Source organism: Cavia porcellus, unplaced genomic scaffold (assembly GCF_034190915.1).
Source record: "Cavia porcellus strain 051 isolate PalLab524CR breed Dunkin Hartley unplaced genomic scaffold, mCavPor4.1 scaffold_27, whole genome shotgun sequence".
Classification (NCBI taxonomy): Eukaryota; Metazoa; Chordata; class Mammalia; order Rodentia; family Caviidae; genus Cavia; species Cavia porcellus.
Window position 1 is genome coordinate 42,715,826 of NW_026947510.1, and position 24,603 is coordinate 42,740,428.

The 24,603-nt window shown below is 34.4% G+C and overlaps 1 long non-coding RNA gene across 1 annotated transcript in view; it reads left to right on the plus strand.

Moving 5' to 3' along the window:
* The first annotated feature begins 1,347 nt into the window (after positions 1-1,347).
* LOC134473443 (uncharacterized) overlaps positions 1,348-24,603 on the plus strand; it is an 84,842-nt gene continuing 61,586 nt past the window's right edge. Inside the window, exon 1 of the long non-coding RNA XR_010043645.1 lies at positions 1,348-1,473. This is a non-coding gene — a long non-coding RNA (uncharacterized LOC134473443). The remainder of the gene's footprint in view (positions 1,474-24,603) is intronic.

The following is a 24,603-nucleotide window of genomic DNA, read 5'->3' on the forward strand; positions in this document are numbered from 1 at the left end:
TGAAGCTGGTATCAAAGACACAATAAAATTGATTTGGGGTTCCTCTAAGGTGTTCAAGATATTCTGTAGCACATGCGTCTGCAGGTATGGCCTAATTGTTAGAATTCGATGGTCTTCATAGTTTTTCAGATGGTGGCTTCCTCTCTCATATTCTGCCTCTTGGGTCTCCTCTAGGAATTTTCTCCCTCTGCTTTTCTCTCAGGGCAACTGGAAGACAATCTTGAAGACTGGAAATATATTTACATTACAGCTGAATTTGTGCAGCTTGAGAATTACAGAACTTGATTTTTAAATTTTTATTTGGATAATTATAGTGGTAATAGTAAGAATTTACAGATTGATTCAAAGATAACTTTGAATCAGACAAGCACATATACAGGAAGATATTTGAGGGAAAAGGAAATAAAAACTTTATCAGGAAGATTTATGATCGATAAATTTAACAACTGTATTTAAATTTATCCAATAATATGTCAAGTTATGTGCTATAAACTTTCCCTTTTTTCAAACCATGAAATCATAAATTATAGTCTAAAGAATTTTTAGATGATATATTACTGTTAATGGGCCTTTCAGCATCACTGCACAGAATCACCTTTGACCTTTTCCTGTTAAAAATTTGTTTTCTCTCTCTCTCCCTCTTTCACATTGTCTCCCCTCTTTTCTACATTTTCTCAGTTTTTTATACTATTTTCCTTAATTGTACATGTCTGCTGTTTTTAAATTCCTTCATTTAAAAATCAGTATTGTACATATTTGCCTTAAATACATCCTTGTCAGTTACATTCATGTAAAATATATGTTATTGATGATATTGATAAACGCATGCACTTACACTTCAGAAACCTTTCCTATTTGGATACTCTAACTCACCACGTATGTATTGTTCAACTCTTCAATATTCAATAATATTAACTAACTTTGTCTTTAACAACTTAAATAATTATCTTTATTTTCATAATAAATTGAAACAGAGATATCTGAATTCTTAAATTTAGTCTCTATAATTTATGAAGTAAAGTATTTAAACTAGATAATAAAATATGACAAATGCATCTCATGTTACCTTATTCTTTAATCCAATTGAAATATGATTGAAAAGGATTCCAATCATATTCTACATGCTCAGAAATTTGAGTTAACAGAAAATGGATTAAAATATCATTGTTGTAATTTGATGATCAGATTATTTTTACTGAGATATAAATACCTATTGTCAGGTTATATTTTAATACATAAAATTCAGCATATGAGCCATAAATAAGATAGAGTCTTACAATCTCTAGGAAGATGGGTGGACCTAGAGGGTGTCATCTTAACAAGTGAAATGAACTGGAAACAGAAAGATAAACAGCGTATGTCGTTCATGTATGACAACTAAAGAAATCCAGTCTCAAAGAAATTGAGAATAGAGTAGCATCAGCAGAGGGTGGAGCCATGTGAGGTATGGGATGGAGGAAGAGAGACAGCTCGGTGAGTACAAAGATCAATGTCTGTAAGGGGAATAAGTTTTGGTTTTCTATTGCAAAGTAAAATGACTACAATTCTTAATTAGAGCTCATATATCATCTATATCTAATTATCTCATTTGATCATTTCATAATGCTTAGGCACAATGAAACATCACATGGTAATCTATACATTAATGCAAGCATTATATGATACTTATAAAAACCTAAGTTAAAAGAGAAGGTTCCCCACTTGCTTATTTGTATTATGTATTATAAAAGTTGATGTACGTCGTTAAACTCAGCTAAGTATTCAAAGACATGTAAGTGGTAGCGTAAGAAGGTAAGTCAAACTCAAATTCTACAAATGTACCATTATTACTGCTTACAGGATATGAATTCTTTTCAATAAAGAATTTTTGAACAACTTTCACTGGTGTCTTGCTGTTGCACTATTTTTTGTTACCCTATTTTTAAGAGTTATTTATGTTCCCATAAAAATTCCAGCACGAATACAGAGTCCCGTACCTTGCTCTTCTTATGTGATAAGCTATGCTTTCCTAAAATGAATGCACTTTGCTTACTTTTTTAGAACTATTAAGCTGGGATAATTATGGAACAATCTAAGCAATGTTCAATAACCCATGCAATGCCTGACAGGACACGTTGTCTCTTAATTAGCAATGTGAATGCCTAATGCTTGTATATTAACCGAAATAATTGGATGGATGTTTTACATTGCTTTCACTTTTGCTGACATTGAAGCCAGGCTAGCAAGAATCATGTGTTTTAAAACGAAACTACATTTATATTTTATTGTATAACACGTGGCAAAGATTTAGAAGACATTATTTCAGTGATTTTGTTGGTGTTTTTCAGCCCAATGTTCAATGTGGTGTTTTACAGATTCTGACATATCTTGAACCATCTCCTATTAACAGAAATCTATATTAAATGCTTCACTTCTTTGGTAAATATCTTTTCTAATTAGGTTGGATGAATACTCTGTTTGGATAAGAAGTATTTCACTAATATAGTAGAAACATATGCAGTGCTTATATTTAGGATGCTTGGCACCTTGGTGTTTATTAGCAACTATTAATAAAAAAATCTGTGTTTAAACATAACAAATTGTTCTCTGTTAGTAATACACATAATGACCTATTTTCATAAACATTTTCAGAAAGAGATATCTTGATGTGCAAAACCCCACAGAGCTTTTATAGAAATTAGACAAAATTGTATTAAAGTGCTTCAGAGCCATATTGTTTTTCTTAACATTTTGAGAGGTAGATTATTTTAATATATATATATATATATATATATATATATGCAAAATAGGTCTTAAAGGTATGAGCTACTTTGTGCTTGAATATTTCTATGTATGTTTTCCATATACAGTTAGTGTATCTGCAAAATTTTATGCATAAAATGAAAATGATATTATTTGGAAATTACCTGTTAGGTGTTCTCACATTCATTATAAATTAATGTTGAAATATAACTTTCAGTTAAAAATTGAGCAATCAAAATGGCTCATGTTTTGAAAAAAATCTGGGATTTGTGTCACAACTAAGAGTGCAGGATTTTTAAAATGTTGAATGCCAAACAAAGATATGCATATCAGCCTTTCTCTAAGCAATCCAAATTATTCCACATTAGATTAATGTAGTAGCCATGCAAAGCATAGTGAGTAGATGCTGTGTGGGAAACAAGGCTATAATTCAGAAAAAGATGAACTCTCATTGTAAGAACAGAGTTGAAAATCATAACCTGTCCTCCTAATTTTGTGTTATAATTCAGAAGAAGAGACACTCTTTCAATTTTAAGCAGTCATTTAGTATCTACTATTTTTTTTTGCATTTTACGTTGCCATTTTGAAATCAAAGAATTCATATTACTATGTTATATTGATTTGAACAATATGCCAATTCTTCTCTTGTCAATTTTTTGAGGCTATAAATTACAAGTAATGCATATATTTGCCCATATTTGATAGGATAAAATATACATTGCATTGGAAAAGTAACAGCAAAAATTATTAATAGAACAGGAATGCTCTATGCGCAGCAGTCATCTCCTCTAAACAACAGCAAAATTGAGTCATATTAATGTATTCAACAGTGCCTTGGTGACACATCAGATGCCATCTGTCATTACATGCTTATGTGCTGAAATAGAATTATGAGTTTTTGTGGACAATTACTACAGAACTTAGTACGTAATTTCTCTCTCTCTCTCTCCCTTATAAAATTTTATAGTAATGAAGGACTAGATATGTATCCCTCCCTGTATCCCTTCCTGCTTCCCTCTTTCTCTCTGTCTCTGGTGGACAGTAGCAATATTTCATTTCGTCTTAGTCTGTAGACATAGTAAAGGGAAAATATGACATAATATAATACTGAAATTCAGATGAAACTTATCTTTCTCTAACTTACAGGAAATGTGCCTACAAATGGAATTGTTTTCTTGTTTGATACTTTTTTCTATCTTTTTGTACTTTTTTCATAATTTTATTTACATAAATGTAGAAATATATATATTCATAATACCCTTTGTTACTAAGCAATAAATCCTTCTGGAATGGAAATTTACAGAAATAATTATTTATAGGAATTAAGTATAATTACATGTAATTCATGCTGCAGCTGCTTATAATTGTAGTTTTCCCCAGGACCTTTCCCTACTTATAACTATTCGAGAATTGTTTCTTTGAAAATGGTTAATAGGAATAATAATTTTTCTGTAACTAGATGCAGTGTCACTAAATGATTAGTGACAAACATTTTTGCTGAATAACTTGATGAAGAGATAAATTTGTTTTGACAATAGAAATGAATAAATAGCTACTAGGGTAGAAAATGGCCAGGGGAATACAAGTTAGACTACGAAACTATGCAAATAACATCTGCCTCATAAGATTTTAAAATCTAGGTATAGGATTAAATTATGCCTTATACAAAACAAAGCAATGTAATAATAATTGTAATCAGCAACTTGAGAAATATAGAATTACCAAAATGTACTTTTCCTAAGTATAAACCCAATGTCTTTCACAGAAATTTAAATATTAAAACTATATTCCCATGACATGACTGGCCCATGGAACAAATGCAACATTGGGCTTCCCTATGTATATTTACATTGCTGGAATTAAAGAAAATCATGTGATCAGTGAAAATCCATGAAATTTGCAACTAACCAGAATAGAGTTTAGTAGCCAGCAGTAGCAATTTGTAGATGAACTGTTTAACTCATTTGAGGCAAATTATTTGATCTTTCTGAGGTTTCCCTCAAAATATTAATATCTAGTCCTACAATCCTATAAAATTTTACTCAGATAATGTATACGCAACTTCAGCTTGTACTTCTTTTTAGAAAGAAGAAGGATGTTTTGATAAATGGCAGAATGAAACTAACTATAACTGTGGCATTGTGGGAAGAGGATATTTTACAATAATAACCATAAGATTAGTATTATCTACTCATGAGTTTATGAAAAGAAAGTTCTCTCTATTTAATAATTTATGAATAAAACACAAGATGTTGGAGAGTATATAGAATATACAATTAAGTCTATGTACATCTCTATAATTGTATATATTATATGCATAGTTATTAGGATATATGTAGATAATTGGTATTATATAACTAACATAAAAGATATTCAGAGTATTCATGAAGAGAAGTGTAGTTCTTTGTAGAAAAAGGTGAGACTTCTTGGAATATATATTCAGACTACGCTACATATTCAGGCTAGTACTTATTTAGAGAGGACTTAAACTTCATACAAAAATGCAGATGTTTATCTTGAGTCTCCCACAAATCAAACCTCCTGGTGTTTAGATTTTTATTTTGCCATTTGTCTTTAATCATGGACAAGCTTTATAACTTACTTTGAACACTGGTATGAAATTATGCAATCGCATGCAACTCCTTAAGGTAGGTGATAATAAGAACCTCACAATCTCTTCCTCAATCTCTAGAAAAATGCGCTTTGTAGTGGCCAGACAGCAAATACAGGCAGTCTACTTTGAGACAAATGAGGGAAGGTACACCCTTTAGGCACTAGTGGTCAAGGAGAGATGCTCGCATCTGCGTTTCGACTGCACTGGACTGGGGAAATTTCTAGTTTTCTAATGAGTAGGTGAACAGATCTGACACTCATTTATTTCCTACGAGCAGTGAAGTCAAGATCCAACAGTCACATATTAACCAATAAGATGTAACAGTAGGCAGATAAATTATTGCTTACTCTTTATTTTCTCAGTGCGATGTTCAAAGCTTCCTCAGTTTTTCATGGTTCTAGGAAGCTATCCCAAGAAACTCAAAAACTAACTGTGGTTATGGAGAACCAAAGGCTCGCAGAGTACCAAACTCAGTGCTGCCTTTTCTATGTTTTCTCAGTTCTCCTTTTGGACTTCCTGCTACTGCTTTGACTTGTAAATGCCAACAAAATGCTACTTGGCAAGTTTTTGATGTAATTTAGTTTTATAGAAGATCCCATTGAGATAGCCAGGAGAAATATATTATAAAATTTTTTATTGCACCAATACATGAAAGCATAGATTTTAGTGAACAGATTGATATTTTAAGCATTAAGAACTTGCATTTTTTTTCTTTTGGAAATGGCATACCTTCCAAAATATTTAGAAAATCTAAGGCTTACTAACTGTAAATGTTTTGCCTTGTTTATAAAATAGGCACTATTATAATAGGTTATATAATAGGCACTATCCTGATGCCTGAATATTACCATTGTCTGATCTTGGTTTGATTCAGTATCTCACAGTTAAAATGGTTTTGTGTAAACATGCTGTTTAGGTCTTGGTTTTATTGTCACGATGCTTTCAGATTTAAATGTTAATTGTATTAAAGCAATTTAAGTTCTCATACAGAAATAACCTGCTATAAATACTCTAATGAACTCTGACAACTTATATTAAAAAGAATGACACAATATATGAGAGATGTCACTTTCTTCTGCAAATGTAAACATTTCATAAAGCTGAAAAGTGCTGTTACAGAGTCTCTGCCTCATCTTTGTATGTCCAGGCTAGAAGTCAGGAGAATTAGCTGCAGGTGCTTAGGGTTTAGAAAGCGCTGAAGGGACGAAAGGCCAATGTGTTGGCTCCAGGTTAGTTCTTATGATCAACTATTCTTTTTATCTTCCCATAAGACCACCTCTCTCGTTTGTTGCAAAGGATGGGGGGGATATGGGGAGGGGGCCAAGAAGGAGTTAGAATGTTTGATTTCAAATAGGATATAGAATCCCTCAGATGATGGCCCTGTAGCAATGAGAAAAAGCACATTAGTTTAAGCAAACTTGGGGAGGGTACCAGAGTGGAGCATTAGAATTTATTCACATAATTTAAAACATTAACAGAAAATCAAGACAATGGCCTCTCCAGTGTTTAGACCTGTGCAGTTTCTACCCCTTTGCACACATTTTTCTTTTGTTTATCTCCTGAGAGATGCCCACATGTGTACAATACAAAGAACTGAGTCATAAAAGCCGAGGCCTGTTAGCCTCCCCGAGGACCAATTAATGGTGTTCCAAATCTTGTGGGCAGGCAGATAAAAAGGGTAGAGAGAGCGAAGGGGAAGAGGATGAATACTCAACTAGAGTAGGGCAGGATTTTTTTTTTCAGATGTTGGAAGGGACTTCTTTAGCTATTCTTATCTAACTTCATTGGGGTTTGTGGGTGTTTTTTTTTTCTTCCTCTTTCTTTTTTTTTTTTTTTTTTTTTTTTTTTTTTTTTTCTCTCTCAACAGCTTCTGTAGTTCTAATGTGAACAGAAAGAAAAGTAGTACTTCAAAATATCAATTAGGCTTTCATCCCAACTGATGACAGCACGAGCGTGGTTGAAAAAAAATTAAAAAGGCCATTTGGAATGTTTCTGTTCCTCCTCTCATAGATTGGCAGTTTTATTGATAGGTGCTTGAGTTTGTATTACCATTTGTATCTCCAAGCTGGATATTACTGGGAATGCATGGAGCTTTGTAGTTCACCTTTAACTCCAATCTCACCCCCTAGGAGTCCACAGGCCTTTGAACAGCCACGGAGTGGCACTTTGAAATCAGGAGTTGAAAGTGTTTGACATGGAAAGGGGAGCTTGAAAGTCTTGCTCTTTGAACCTTTTCTTTTCAAAGTCCCACAGAAAGTACAGGCAGGACAATAATGGGCAGGCTGGGGGCTCTCTGGGTGCAGAAGGGCTATGTGGTAATGAGGATTTAAGTATTTTCCCAGCTCTGTCCTACTCTGCTGCCTTCCTGCTGAAGAATTAAAGCTGCCTTAAGATAAGATGTCATCTTTGAGTGGTAGAAGTTGGATTTTTCTTTGTAACATAAGAATTCATTGCTCATTAACATTGGCAGTCATTCAACGAAATTAGAAAGTGGACATCAGAATTCGCTCTTACTCAGGGAAGTTGAAAGAAAGTGGAGTGTGTTTCAAACTTGCCACCTGCTGGGCAGTGGTGATTCCTGGAACTAATCTCCTGAAGGGACAAAGTGCTGCCTTGAATTACTGGGGAAGGGACTTGGCCATTAGGTGACAACTCCTGGGCTTAAACAAAAGAGGAATAAATTCTAAATCCTACCATTTATTTTGAGACCACATTCTGATCATTGATTATATAGGAAGATAGGAGGCTCCCTCAACTCTAGAGAAATTTAGTTCTATAATAAAATAAAAGAAAATATTGCAAGAAAAAGCTTCTATACATATTGTCCATGATAGCAATCATTCTTTGGGTATGAAAATGATTGTTATATACTGCCAGCACAATTATTTTAAAAATATTTTTTGGTAGTGATTCAGTCAGTCTCTCCTAAACTTCTGTTCATCTAACTTGTACTTCTTTGATGCCAAGTTCATAGTGTGTAATGGTATGCAATTGAATAAAGAGATCATGAAGCTAAGAAATTAACATTCAATTAAATGCTTTTAAAATAATAAATTACAAATAATGTGTTTTCATTAGAAACTTAACAGTCAAATCACAACAAAGTCTAAACAAGTTAGCATCCTCTTTTTGTTGTTGTTGTTGTTGTTGTTGTTCAGCATTGTATTATCTGTTTTGAATTTGGTTCAGGAAAGGAAACCAACATATTTATTAAACATCTATTATGTGAACAGTATTTTACAAATTACTTTACATGTTTTACCACTAATTTTCTCTACAGCTCCAGGATATACATAGTTAATCCTATTTTAATAAATGAGCCTAGGCTTTACAAAGGGTAAAGTATAGAGCTGGGGATAAAACTCAGCAGTACAAATGCCTGAACTGAACTCATGTGAGGTCATGAGTTCAATCCCCGATACGAAAGAAAGAAAGAAAGAAAGAAAGAAAGAAAGAAAGAAAGAAAGAAAAGGTAAGTACATAAAACACGATCACTTTTCTTGAAAGCATTAAAATTAGAATTTATATCAAATCATTCCGATTCTTAAGGGACCATCTTTTCTAAACATTCTGATTAACCACTAATAACACATACTTTGGTTATTGAGAATGATTGAAATGCTCAGGATCTGAAAATAGATACCTCAATTTCTTATGTGGATACCGTTTAACCATAATTTATCTCTGTAATTGCTATGAATGTAAAGAAAATTTTCTTCAGTGTATGGCATTCTTTGGACTCTAATACCAAAGTAATTTGTCTCATTTTTTTGTGATTATTTCTTGAAGGATGAAAAAATGGACTGAGGTATCAAATCTCACTAGATTACTGCACATTATTGATTGGATCAAGAGGTTTTTTCCTTGAGGTTTAAAATACTAAAACATACATTTATTTCCTATCATGAAAAGGTGCATTGTTTGCATAACTAACACTTACTATATTGTGACTAACTAAAGCCGGGTTAAGAATATTGATAGTGACTCCAATAAGCACAGATTCTTGTAAAATCCCTTCTGGCAATAGAATGTCTCATTCCCTCCACAGGTTGTCCAGATAACTAATTCCAGTTCATGTTTTATATTTTGTGACTTATTGGAAATGAAAATACTTTGTTAATGTAAAAATATTTTTATTCCCTGGCTGCAGCACAACTATTTACAAAAGTGTAGATGCAAATCCATTGCCCAGTACTTTCCTCTACATCTAGATGACATCCGATAAACATTAGTCGTGGTCCTTGGGACAGAATTTCCACACAGCAGTTCAGGGCTCACGCTCTTCTTAACTACAAAGCTCCGGGCATGTTTCTCTGGACCTCTGTTTACCTGCCTGCAAAATGGAATGAATCAGTATGACAAAATTACAACTAAGTGTATTAAATGAGGAAAAACAGTGTGCATCAGATAGGTAAATAATAAACAAAAGTTAGAGCCTATCATTGGTAAAAGTACTATGTTTTTAGCTGCTATTGTGATCCAGTATACCAAAAGTTTAAACATAGCTATAAATAACATGAATTATGTACATCAGAATTTTATTCTGAACACAGAAAACTTTTAATTATACTTTTGAGCCCATTATTATTATCATCATTATGTTCACTCTTTGAGCATTAAGTAAAATATTTTAAATATTCAACCCACAGACCATTATATATTACTAATATAGTTGGAACACATTTTCTCACTAAATTTTGTCTTACTATAATACTAACACAAACCAACCAAATAATAATTTGATCAATTCTACTATTAGTAGGAAATATTCCAAGAAGCTCTTAGTGCAGGATTCTGCTTTTCAGCATTCATTTAAACACGTGCCTATAAATATATTCACTTAACTGTACATATACATTTATTGTACAGTTGTATATCATTTAATGACAGGAACATTTCTGAAAATACATTGTGTCACACCCTTAGTGTGAACAACCTCCAGTATAGTTACCCAAATCAAATGTTACAGCCTACCACACACACAGGCTATGCCATTTAAACAAGTATTCCTAGACTACAAGCATAGCATGTTCTTATACTGAAACTAGAGACAATTGTAACACGATAGGGATTATTTATGTATCTAATGATGTCTAAGCATAGAAAAGATATAGCAAAAACATCATTTGCAGAAAAACACACGACGCATTTTGATACAGTTTAGATCTGAAAATCTCTCCAGAGGCTCATGTGCTGAAGGCTTGCTTTCTGGTGTGAAGCCACTAACAAGTTGTGGAAGCTGTGAGACCTAATCAGAAGTCTCTGGATCATTTAGGGTACATTCCAGGAAAGGACAGTGGGACCCCAACTCCCTCCTCTTACCCTGCCTTATGCTTTCTGAACACGAGGCGAGCAGTTTTGTTCACCCTTTTCTCCCTGCCTCCCCACAGACCCAAACACAGTTCAGCCACTCAGGGCAAAATCATCACCTGAGATAATCTTTTCTCCTCAGAAGTTGTTAGTCTCAGGAACTCACTACATGTTAGTGGTGACAAATTGACTCCCACATAGCTTCAGGGGACAGGAAGAGCATCACAAATGGAACTTGTGGGACAGAGAGTTGCCCCAGATGAGGCAGGGAGAAAATGGGAAGAGATAGGGGACCACTGTTCATGGCTGTCAGATTTATAATCACTGCATACTCCAGTTACACTGCATTCGCAGTGAATTCTTCTGTAACACGCATGCCTTAGTTTACCTTAACTTTCACTTTATAAAATTTTAGCTTTTTTCCTCATATTAAGGCCTAGCTTAGAACACAAATGTAATGCCCAGCTGTTCAAAATACTTTCTCTTCATCTGCATTCTGAAAAAATATTTTCTTTCTTAATAACTGTATTCTTTATTTTTCTCTCTTGTGTTATTTTTTAAATTGTTCTCTTTTATTAAAAAAAAAAGAAGAAGAAGAAGAAGAAAACCGCAAAAAAATAAAGACACAGTCAGGGATCCTGGTGCAAGCCTGTAATTCCAGAATTCTGAGAGGCTGAGATGTGAGGATTGCAAGTTTGAACCCAGTCTGGGCAATTAAGTTTAAGTCCACCCTGGGTGCAAATAAAAATTAATAATAAAAGAGGACTAGGGATGTAGCTCAATGTAAAGGCCTTGGATTCAATCCCCAGCACTGGAAAACAAATGCGAGATTACAAAATACATATTAGCCTATATCTAAACAGGGTCAAGGGGGTCATTTTGCTGTCCTCTACCTCCACCATTGTATCTCAACAGAATGTTTTCAGGAGTGATTACATGCATGGAACTGCAACTATCTGTAACCACATGTCTCTCTGGAATTCTTCCAGGAAGATCTGTCCAAAGTTAACCAGGCTTCAATAAGTAGAAAATCTAAACTCTAAAATAACAATGACAAGTATAGTAAATATAGCAGTCATTCACCATCATGAAATCTTACATATTTGTATAATTGTATTGCTATTCTTTATATATCCAAAAGGGTAGTAGGCTTTTTTTTATAGCAGCATTATGACATACTCATGAATGACATATTCTACTATATCAAGACAGCTACATCATTAGAAGATAAGAGTTAAACAGTCCCATTACAATTTTAGTATACAGAGTTTATCATTGACCAAACATTTGAATGACTTTTTATATACTTTTTTTTCAATAGGACCAGCTTTAGACAATTTTGTTTTTGTAGTACTGAGGATTAAAGGTAGGGCCTCACAAATAGTTATATGCTCTACCACTGAGCTTCAAAGTCAACCCTCACAAAGATAAAATTTAAATTAACAATACTGAGAAGTATCTGCAAAGGATAAAAGAAATTAAAGATTTTTCCTCAAACAATAGAGTTCTAATGATGTGATAAAAGCACAGGGCAAATTAGAATATTGATATAGGCAGTCTATTTATGTCAATTATTATGGTACAATTTAAAAACCTTTTTAAAAATTGACATGAAATAAGTGCATATTTTTGTAATAAATTTATCTTAGATTTTCTCATCTTAGAAAACCAAATATAAATTTTAAAATTTATGATTAAATTGGAATCTAAAATTATATATTTACTGATGATACCATGTGCAGTTTCTTTCCCCAAACTTGGTTTTATAACATTATAATAAAATTATAAAGAATGAATTGGTTGATTGAGCTCCATCTGCCCAGTTCAGTGTTTACAGGGAAGGTTGGAGAGCAAGTTAAATTGTCTGTCCTGGGTCTCAGCGGTTCTACAAGTCAGATGAAGTTTCCTGTAACTGTGATTTAGCAAGTAATTTTGAGATTTAACATATAAAGAAGCCATGATGTGTTCAGTATAATTTCCTGGTTTGTAAACTGGTTCCCCAGACCTACTAGTAAATATGTTTTGTATAATTGAGAATACACTTTCATTGAATATAAAGATGCCTGTACAATGTAGTGCTAATAGTAGCACTGCTTTCTACATTTATAAAGTGGCTACAAGGGTAGGTCGCATGTTAGCTGCTCTCATTTCGAAACAAACATACAAGCAGAACCCTAATGTCATTTTCAGATGTGATGGATGTTATTATTAGCTTGACTGTAGCAATGGTTTTATAGTGTATGCATATGTCCAAACTCATCAAATTATATACATCAATGGGACAGTCTTGGAAAAATATACTCACTGTAGTTCAATAAAGGTTTTACATTTATTAATGGAAGAAAAAAGAATGAGACTTTTAAAAACAGAATAAAATCTTGGCTAATGAAATGTAAAAAATTGAAAACATTATCAGGCAAAAACCATTGAACTTGGTAAAAGTGAAAAATCCCTTTACTTATCTATGTGGTTTCTATTACTTAGGTCAAGCAATCTACGAAGCTCACCATTTCTTACTGGTTAGTAATTCTCTGTTTAAGACATACAAGTCTAAATCTCTTTCTTCCGCATTAATGTATCTTTATGACAGTTTTCATTAAAATTATAAAAAAATTAGAATATGAGTTTACATTGAGATCTACCTTCTTTTAGGCTTCCAACTTTACTCTCTAATTATTGGAAGCTAAGAGTAATGACACACCAAAATAGACAACTCTTTAACATAATTTATTTTTATCATAAACTGAAGTAAATAACATTATTATATATATTTAATGACCCTTAGGGAATATCAGGTTTCATAAATGTAACAAAATAGAGTAGTTATCAAATGAATATTTTAAGCATATTGACAGACTCAACCATCAATATATTTTTTTCTTTTTTTCCTTTGTTGTTGTTACTTTCATATAGATTAACACTTTACAATAGCCATTTCTACTGTGTTCAATAGCAATTTCATGAAATCATAACTTAAAAGAGTAACAACCAGAATTCTAAAGTTAAATATTTTAGCTTCAAATCTAGGCTCTACTTCAGAATTAATCTATAACCTTTGGAAATTTTGACAATCAAACACTAGTTCTAAAATTTCAGTATGTTACTAACTACTACTACAGTGGGAATCAGGAACACATTGGTTAATGCACCAAAGGTCATTTCTTATTGCTTGGCACATTAGAAAATTCAGTAAATATTAGTTATTATGATTACCATTATAATTATAAAAGATTTGCATTTAAAAAGCTTAAAACAAGGCTGGGATTGTGGTTCAGTGGCAAAGTTCTTTCCTTGCATGCACAAGATCCTGGCTTCAATATCCAGTCACACACACACACACACACACACACACACACACACACATGAAAAGGTTCAAAACAAAAGTGAAATACAGTCTATACATTCTATGACACTGAAGAAAAAATAAAGTATTCATGCTTGCTTTTGAAAGTATTGTCTACATAAGACATGACCTTCTCCAGTTTCCAAAACTATATATATTAAATATGAGTTTCACTATAATTCAGATACAGCGTGTTTTATATATCTAGAATTTATCAAAGTTTTGGCATTGCTAAACCTTTTCAATGCCAAAACCAAGTACCATACAGCCATAATTTAAGAAAAGGGGGACTTATTTTTGTTTATAGTTTCAGTAATTTCTGTGTTCACATGGTGCTAAGACAGGAGCATCCTGACAGGGGTCATTCATGGTAGAGCAAAGTTGCTCACCTCATGGTGGCCAAGAAGCAAACTAGTAGACCATCCAAGAAAAGAAAGAACTGGGGTCCAGATACAGACTCCAAATCTATGTCTCCATGGTCCACACAAACATACCCATAATTGGGCTTTACTAATCCCATAAGAAGCAATCAAGTTGACACTTAAACTTAACTGCCACATCCTACACCTTTTTAATTTGATAGCCAATAATACATCCTTATACCATAGTTAATCTTCAAATACACACAAGATAATTATTCCACTTAACAAAGACATATCACCTATAACCAAAAATGTATTACTCCCTTCAAAAGACACAATGGTTGAGGGATAGTTCAAAAGTCTCCTCTAAGACTCTAGGCAAACTCCCACCTGTGAAATTTAAAAGACAAGTTATGTCAGGAGTCTGGGAAGATGGCAAAACAGTAAGCAGCAGAGGAAATAGCCTCTGTGTGCGAAACAGTCCAGATGATGGAATATAACATTCTGGAGAAGACAAGAAGGAAAGAAGTGGGTCCTGTCAACCCAGGAAGAAACTAAAGTGAGAACTGAAGCCCACTGAGAGAATTAAAACAAAGAAAAGAAAAGAAAAACTTGAACAGAAGAAGATGGTACCGGCAGCACTTTCAGTGGAGCCAGAACCACTGTGCCAGAAGCACTGTTGGAAGCCAGAGTGGTGGTGCAGGGGCAGACCAGAGAATTGCACTGGCTGGTGGTGAGTTCTCCTGGAGCAGTGGGAAACTGGCCAGGTGCCATTTTGGAGTTGAACAGGATAAGTCTGGAAACAGAACTGCAGCCAGCTTCATTCAGCCACTCCTAGCTCAGAGCAAGCTAGTGGAAATTGCTTGGACTGAGCCCTGACCTTGTACATGGTTAGAAAGCCACTGCAAGGTTTCCATAAAGCTATCCCCAACCAACCCTACCCACCCAGCACATACTAACTTTGTGAAGACCCCTTGCTATTAACCAGCTCAAAAGAGAGGGGCCAGCCTGCTCTATTCCCTGCTTACACTCCAGTAGCCACCAGCAGATTGGGAAAAGCAGAAATACCTACCCAACACACTTCAGAGTAATTATAACCAATACAAGAAGTGCCAGGGACCCTGCTATCCACTTGTCCCGAAGAAAACAGGGTCATGACAAGAGGAAGAAGCAAAAGGCAATGTCCAGCCTCCAACCCAAGCAGTACTGGCCCAAGATATGTAAACACAGAAGAGATAGGGAGTTGTACACCGGGAGTTTTTGAAGAAACAGCACCTAAAATAAAGAAACAACTGCATGAAGCTATAAAAGAACTTAGAACAGAAAACTATTATAGGTAAAAGAAGATATGAGAAGCATAATAAAAGAATTGCTAAGCCTCCCTAAAGAAGACACAAATGAAAGAAAGAATAGAGGAGCATAGAAACAGGAGGGAAACTTTCAATTAAGAATATAAAAAAATTAGAACACATGAAACAGTTTGAAAGAGATTATCAGGAAATTAAAAACTCCATTGAAAGCTAGCAAAACTGCTTGAAAGAAACTAAAGATAGACTATCAAACCTGGAAGACAGGTTTGCAGCTTGGGATCAAGGAAAGATCTCTTAAAAATAACAAGGAACAAGAAAGTAACAATACAAAGGCTAGAAGATGATAAGAGGATCTGTAACTTAAGAATAAAAAATGTGAGTGAAGAAGCAGGGGTAAATGCAAATGAAATCAAAGGCTATTTATAGAAATAATTAATGAGAACTTTCCAAGCATAGGAAAAGGAAATGATATTTAGATATATGAGGCATACAGAAACTCCAGTCAGCTGTAACCAAACTAAATCTACATCCAGATATATAACAATCAAGATGCCAGAAATTCGACACAAGAACAGAATATTAAGTGCTATCAGAGAAAAGAAACATATCACCTATAAAGGAAAACCTATCAGTATCACAGCAGACTCTGCGACACAAACTATCAAATCAAGAAGAGCTTGGAATGAAGTATTCCAAATTCTGAAAGAAAATAACCTCCAACCCAGATTGATGTATCCTGAAAAACTACCTCTCAAAATTTATGGGGAAGTAAGATACTTTCATGACAAAGAAGAATAGGATCACCAACCCAGCCCTGCAAAAAATATTGAAGAATAAGATAGAGAGACAGAGAGAGAGACAGAGACAGAGAGAGAGAGAGAGAGAGAGAGAGAGAGAGAAAGAGAGAGAGAGAGAGAGAGAGAGAGAAGACCATGGTTTCGGGAACAGTGGCAGAGGGGGCTCACTGAATGAGGCAGACAGTAGAGTGAAGGGGAAAAGTAGAGAACCAATGGCAGAAAAATAATGTGGCAGAGATGAGCCAGACAAGTTTGGCTATACTCATTAAATATGGATGGCCTCCATTCACCAATAAAAAGAAACAGGTAGAGTGGATCAGGAGATAGGGTCTATCAGTATCTCTATATAAAAAGTACAATTAACCCAAAAGAGGATTTATAGACTGAAAGTCAAAGATGAGAAAACAATGCTCTATGTTGACAAGGAACTGGACAAAAGTGGGGGTAGCTTGTCCATCAGTTACAGATTGGCCAGAAAGCCATAACACTTCTATATAATAGAAAACTACTCAGCTACAAAAAAAGAAATCCTTGAGGTTCTAGTAGATAAATGTGTATGACTTGAGATCATGCTCAGGGGTAGAAAGATTCAGAATCATTTAGGTGAATAGCAGGCTGGCTACCTAACCTAAAAACTAAAGCAGTTAGTGGGATGCAAAATGTGCAATGCACCATGTGAAAGTGAAAGGGGAGGAATTGTCTAAAAATGGAAGGCAGAGGACACTGTTAACCTTTTATCATGATTTGAAACCCATATTGTTTTCATTATGTTTAGTTTCATTTTATTCTGTTCTAGTTTGTCTACTTGTATTAGATTTGATGGCATGGACAGCTATTCCAATGATAGCAGGATATATCATGGTAACCATTTTTGATTTCCTATTAACTTGATTTGAAGCCCTGTATTTCTTTCACTATCTTGTTTTGACTGATTTTATTCTATTCTGTTTTGTTTGATAGTTTCAAGACTGAGGGTATAGGCAACTACTTTGAAGACAATAAGATTCACTATGATACCCATTCTGTTTTGACTATTATCTTCTTTTGAAGTCCTATAATGTCTCCAAAGTTTCATTTGTATTGATTTTGTTCTGTACTGTTTTGTTCAATTTTATTATACCTGATAATATGGGCAATTTCTTTGAAGATAGCAAGAGGCATTATGGTAACCATTGTTGATCACCTTGTATTTTGTTTTTATGTCATGTACTATGTCCAACCTTTGTTTTGACTGACTCTATTTTGTTTTGTCACATTTGATTTTATTCTCTTCAAAATAAAAATCAAAACAAAATAAATGTAAAGAAAACATTTCACAAGGTAAAAAAAAAAGATACGGACGGACACCTATTTAGAAGAAAGCAAGACATATTATGATAGCTACGGTAGATCGCTCATTGTTTTGCTTTGAAACCTGTGTCACTTACATTGTTTTCTTCTGATATGCCTTGCTCTCTTTTGTTATGACTTACTTTTAAAATAAAAGAAGACTAAGAAGATAAAAAAGACAACTTACTTAATCCCCAAAATAACATGGTGTGTTAATCCCCAAAGTACATGGTGTTTTTTATTTCAAAAGAAAAGAATAGAGGGATAGAAAAGAATCTGACCAAAAGAAGACAAGTCAAGCAGGGCAGAGTATATACCTCATGCTGACCAGGACGCAGAACAGAGGAGGAGTCACACAGACGAAGGGGCCAGGAATTGACATAGATGTTAAGGTCATATCTAAATTGTCCACACCAACACGGCCAGAAGTGTGCTGTACTCCTCTACGTCACTCTCAAGCCAGTCAAGTAGACATTTAAGGTTAAATATCACAGTTATGGGTACCACTAATTTAAAGAATCACCTTACTCTGTAAGACTTATCAAAAAGGAGTCCGCTACCCCTTTCATACAATAATTTCATCATTTTTGAGGCAACAGTTGTCAACTACAGGAAAATCACACAGAACATGGTAGTGCTACTATTTACTCTGAATAAGCAATGTGTAAAATATGTTTGTACTTTGACTTTTGCAATGCTTATTGAAGCCCAACAGCACATTTCTTATTGTCTTGTATAAAAGTATTTTGATTAACTTTGAATATTCATCTTTTCAGCAACTATGTTCGCCAAGGCATGCTTTACAACTTTTCAGGTGCTTCCTTTCTGATGAAACTCCATACTTTTCAAAGGCCTTTTTGCTCCTAATTTTTAGTGTGGATCTAATATCTGAAAACAATACTGAAGCCACAACCTGAACTTTGGGTGTCCTTGAAATTTCTTCTGCCAGGTAAATTAACTCACTCCCCTTAATCTCAGTCTTGTATGAAGTCTGAGCATAAGAATAACATATAATAACATTTCTAACAAAATCATAACAAACATGAACTCAAGTCCATCCACCAATGGAGTCCTGGTTCCTATTGAAACGTCAATGGCCTGGCCTTTAATTCCTGAATTTCTATCAGAATTCTTCTCTTCTGAGTGCTAACGGATTGTTGTAGTTGGGATTTGCAAGGAAAAATTTTAATATGGGGCACATAATTTATAGAATTATTTTATAATAATTACCCAAGGCATCAAACGCACACAAAATAAGTGCAGGAAATCTTTCCATACACTGGATTCCCAAAGAATCCAGTTGAGGGCCTAGATTCCATAGTAAGTCCAGCTGAAGACTACATGAAAATGTTCATGAAAATGATCCCTATGAGTCCAACTTGAGGCCTGGAAGCCATGACAATGTCTCATGCAAGTGTGTTTCACAGATCTCCATTGAGAATGGTCAGCAGTGGAAGCTAGAAAGTCTGTTCCAGAAGTATCTGTGCTAGTAGGCTGAGGGATATGCACTGGAACCAGAAACTTATATTCAAAATAAGGACCAGTGTTCCCCCCAAAGTGAACCACGGCCATCCTCAGTGACAAGGTTTTGAACTCCTCTAATGATGAAATTAGCCAAGTTTTTAGCAAGAAAAAAAGTTCAACAAGCTCCTCCAGGACAACCAACAATAACAGGAGAACCAGCACACTATACTACTTTTTCCTTTCCAGTTCTCCTTTTTATGATGTTGGCAACAATCCTCAGGTGAGCCATCCACACCCAGTGCCTTTCTGACTCAGTTCACTGGGTATTACAACTTGATTACCAATTGCTAATCCACCACACTGGTATTGCCCATCAAGCTTGGATTACAGTACTCAAGGGATTCTCCATCTGCCATCTTTCCAAATTCTTCCTTCTAGCAAATTACAAAGTCAGAAAATCCAGCAAGAACTCCATTCTTTACACCAAAATCTCTTAGTTGCTTTCTTATTACTGGGAATAAACATGCACAGTTTAAAAGAGGAGAGGTTTATTTTAACTCATGGTTACCATCCATTTTAGTTGTCTGCAAAACAGGAAGAGCATGGTGGAACAGTCTGGTGGAGGAAAAATTGCTCATCTCATGGTGACCAAGAAGCAGAGAGAGAAAGGAGCTAGGGAAAGAGATATTAGCCTTCAGGTCACAACTCAACGACCTATCTCTTCCATGCAGTCTCCACTGTCTACCAATACATTCAGCTAGAAAGTCATTAGGTAATTAAAAAACACATTAAACACATAATCCAGTCACCTTTCAGAAGCCCAACCTCTAAAGACACAATGTTTTAAGGGACATTCTCAGTCTAAACTATAACTCTATGGTTTTCCATTTAAAAGATTGACTTGAATATGGTTGTCCTTCCAAAGGCTCATTTATTTGAAGTCCAGGCTGCTGATAAGCCCTTGGACTAATTGAAGCATGTAGAGTCTAAATTCATCAGACAATTAATCCATTAAAGAGATCATAATCTTATGATCTTGGGAGGTGAGGGAAACAAGAGATGAGATTGAGTGGAAGGTAGTATATCATAGAGGCATGCACTTGGGAACTAGATCTGGTTCTCTGATACATCCTTCTCTCTCTGCATCCTGGCTACTGTGAGGTTAGCTGACTTTCACTGGCATGTCCTTCACTGCGACGTTCTCTCTCCCTCAGCTCATGCCCTAGCAATGGAAACAACTTGTCATGCACTGAAACCTCTGAATCAATGAGCCAAAAATAATTCTTTGTCCTCTAAATATGTTTTCTTAAACACCACAAAGTTTATTATAGGAGCGCTGTGAGGCAATTGGCTGTTTAAGCACCTATAGACGATAGGATTTCAGGGAAGGACAGGTCATGTCCTGAAATATTAACAGTCAGAGGCATGGGAAGGTAAGATAATTACGGTGATGAGTTCCAAACTTGAAATCAGAGAACAGTGATTCACACATACTTATGGAAATGATAATTTACCAACATATTAGGAATAAAAGAGGAGTAATTTTTTGAAGTATATAATTAAAATGACCAAGAACTGTGAGATGAAGGCTGTTGTCAGTCACCACAATGCAAAATCATATTTTATTCATTTTCAAGATCTGAGCTAATTCTCTTTTTCATATCTTATTGATTAAAGAAGTAGACAGATTCATTTCAGGAAGAGCTTACCAAATCAATTTCCCTAATCAGTAAATCTAGATATTTACATATTTACCTATGTATCTATGAATCTGTCTATTTAGCTACTTATTATATCTATGTTAATAGAATTAATCAACATTGAGGAAATACACCTGAAGGTGATATTGTTAAGGGTTTTGAGATAGACTAACACAAATGGATTTCAAAAGCCAAGTAGCTGTTGTTTTACAAGTAGTTGTTTGGTTTTGTAGTCAGCCCATACATATTGCAGAACAATTCTTGGTTTCTCTTCTTGGTTTTTAATTTATTTATTCTTTAATTATTTGGATTATATCCATTATTTTAATATTGGCTAAATAGAAATTGATCTATCCTGATTAGAAATGGAATAAAAGAAACAAATAATTCATAGTTCTACTTACAACTATTGTGCTAAATATGATATTTTTATGAGAACATTTAAAACAGTCTGTGCCACGTGGTATGTTACTGTTGATCTGGAGAATACTGCTTTCTATCTTCATTAAGAAAGAAGATCAACATGGTTTATATTTACATGGAAAGAACAATAATACATACTCAAGGTTTTGACCAAAACTATGTAAAAGACCCTGTTTTCAGCAAAAAGTACAGTTGATAAGAATTTTTATTTTGGTATTACAGGGAATGTTGCCTGGTATGGTGATAACTGCATATGAATTTTACTAAGAAAACAAGACGTGGCTAGTTCCTCAGATTTCACAGAAGGTCAGGCATGTTCCAAACAATAGGTGATAAATCCATGGCAGTGCAGTGTTTGGATTATCAGGACGTTGTAAGAAATCTCGTTATCTGGTGTATGCTAGAATGCATCCTCTATGGCAAAAAAACAAGTCTTTGAACATATACTTGTCCCAGTAGTTAGTATATTATTTTGAGACCTCTTGGAGTCTGGATTAGTTATATTATATCCATTGTTCTTTCTTTTGGTGAAATGACTCATGTATAGTTCATCCTTCACTAGAATATATATAGGTAGATAGATAGATACAGATAGATATAGATAGATAATGATAGATAGATTACACACCATGTCACCTGTATGTATTACAAAACAGTTTCTCATTTCATTGAACAAGAAAACACGAACAAAAATACTAATGCTAATCACTACGTGAAAAGCATCTCTCACAGTACTATTGAGCCCTTGAAGAGACTGACTAACTGGATATAAATTGATCTAAATTAGATTGGTTCATCCTTTGTTGGACATTTTCATAAACATCAATTTGAGAGAAACACTAGCAAGTCCTTCCATGATGGAAACGGTACATTTAGATCTGCCGTATTTTGGAAGAGTCCTGCCCCTTCCTTGTCTTACAATATTGCTGTTCATGGGTTCTCTCTGAACAGCCAAGGGAGGTAAAAATACTTGAACTAGATCTACAAAAGGGATGGCTTGATAAGGTGATGCAAGCTAAGCATGAATTCCTGTTATAATGATATGTAGAGATCATCCTAGTTTAAAAAGCCTCAAACAGTATACTGGAGTATGCTTGGTTTTTGAGGTTGAGCAGAGACATATCTATGGAAAGAATATGTACACAATTTTCTTTTTTATTTAATTTTTTTTAAATTTTAAAGAGGGTAAAATTAAAAAAAAACAAAATAGATCATAAGATAACAATGTAAGAGACACAGATTTCAAAGCAAGATAACCAGATATTGTCACTGTCTATCATATTGTCTCTTGTTTTCTTCCAAATAGTTGTCCCTATCTTCACATACAATGTACTCATACAAAGCAAAATAATACAGAACCTATCAAAATAGGATGATAAAGGCATTTTAGATCTTCAAAACCAGAGAATAAAGAACTCAACAATGGCTGCCAAAATGTCTCTCACCCTCTTCAAAACAGGTGTCCATACCTTCATGTATGTTGAAATTAAACAAAACAAAACAGGCTAAAATCACTCTGAAGAATAATAATATTACTGGATTCCACATCATGATGCTACGTAATCACCCCTGGGTACCTTAGTGTCTCTTTTTCTTCAAAGTAGCTGTTCATTTCATCATGCATTATATTATTGATTCTCATAAACTTTTTAGAAGTTCTACGCATGCATGAGTCTTTACATGTATACCTATCCTTTCTGTATTAGAGAGAAAAACAAAACAAACCATGACAAAATGAAACAAATTCCTAGAAACCACAAAATGAAAAAGACATGTAAACCACAATAGCAAAGAGCCCAGAACACTTACAGTATAGGCCTTCAAAACATGGTGGTTTGAACATAATTATGGTTGTTATTCACATAATGATTTTCAAGAGTTCCTCAGATCACTATAAAATACTATGCACAGTTGTTCCCATCCTATGAATGTTAACTATTTTGTTCCAAGAACTTAGTTTGTAGCACAATTATCTTAGCTATCCTAAGTGGGTTTATATAATTTGACATTTTTTCTTTTCATTTCTTTTCCCTCATAGTGTTTTCCCCTTTAACCAGTTTCTTATAGTTCACTGTAATCATTGAGATTTTTTGTATTTAATGTACTCTTATCATTTCTTACACTAGGGAGGCTATACGGTATTTACACATGTGAGTCTGATTCATTTCAATTATGGTCTTGAGTTGTATTCATTTATTTATAAATATCTCAATGTGATCATTTTTTAGAGCAGAGTAGTATTCGATTGTATAAACATACCACATCTTTTTTATCCACTCCGCAGTTGATGGGCATTTAGGTTGTTTTTGAGATCTGACTATTATAAATTGTGCTGCTATAAATATGGGTGCACATATTTCACTGTGGTATGATGTATTCAGTTCTTCTGGGGATATGCCCAGAAGTGGGATAGCTGGGTCAAATGGGACTTCCAAACCCACGTTTCTGAGGAACTGCCGGACTGATATCCCAAGTGATTGCACCAGTCTACATTCCACCAAGAGGGCAGAAGGCTTCCTTTTTTTCTGCAGCCTTTCCAGCATTTGATGTTGGTAGTTTTCTTGATCCTGGCCATTCTTTCTGAAATGAGATGGAACCTTAGTGTTGTTGTAATTCACATTCCTCTAAAAACCCATAGTGCTGAACATTTTTTCATGTATTTATTTGCCATTTGTATTCTTCATCTGAGAAGTGTGTACTCATCTCAGATGCCCATTTTGGATTGGATCTTTGAATTTCGGAAGTCTGATTTTTCTTTATTCTTTATATATTCTAGACAGAAGTCCTTTGTCAGAGGGACTTTTGACTAAGATTTTTTTTTCCCACTTTGTGGGTTTTCTTTTGGCTGTGCTGGAGATTTCTTCTGACATGCAAAATCTTTTTAATAGGACATAATACCAGTTATTGATTCTGTGAAGTGTTTTGTGTATGGTTTGATTCTTGTTCATGAATTCTCTCATTAACCCTATGTCTTCAAGATTTCTACCTACTTTGTCTTCCAATAAATTTAGTGTTTCTGTTTTAATATTTAGATCTTTGATCCAGTTAGACCTTAGTTTAATATAAGGGATAGGCATGGATCTACTTTTAGATTTTGGCATATAGAGAGTCAATTTTTCCAGCACCATTTATGGAAGAGACTGTCTTTTTTCCAGTGGATGTGTTGGCCCCTTTATAAAAGATAAGGTGGCCGAGTGTGTTTGTAGTTG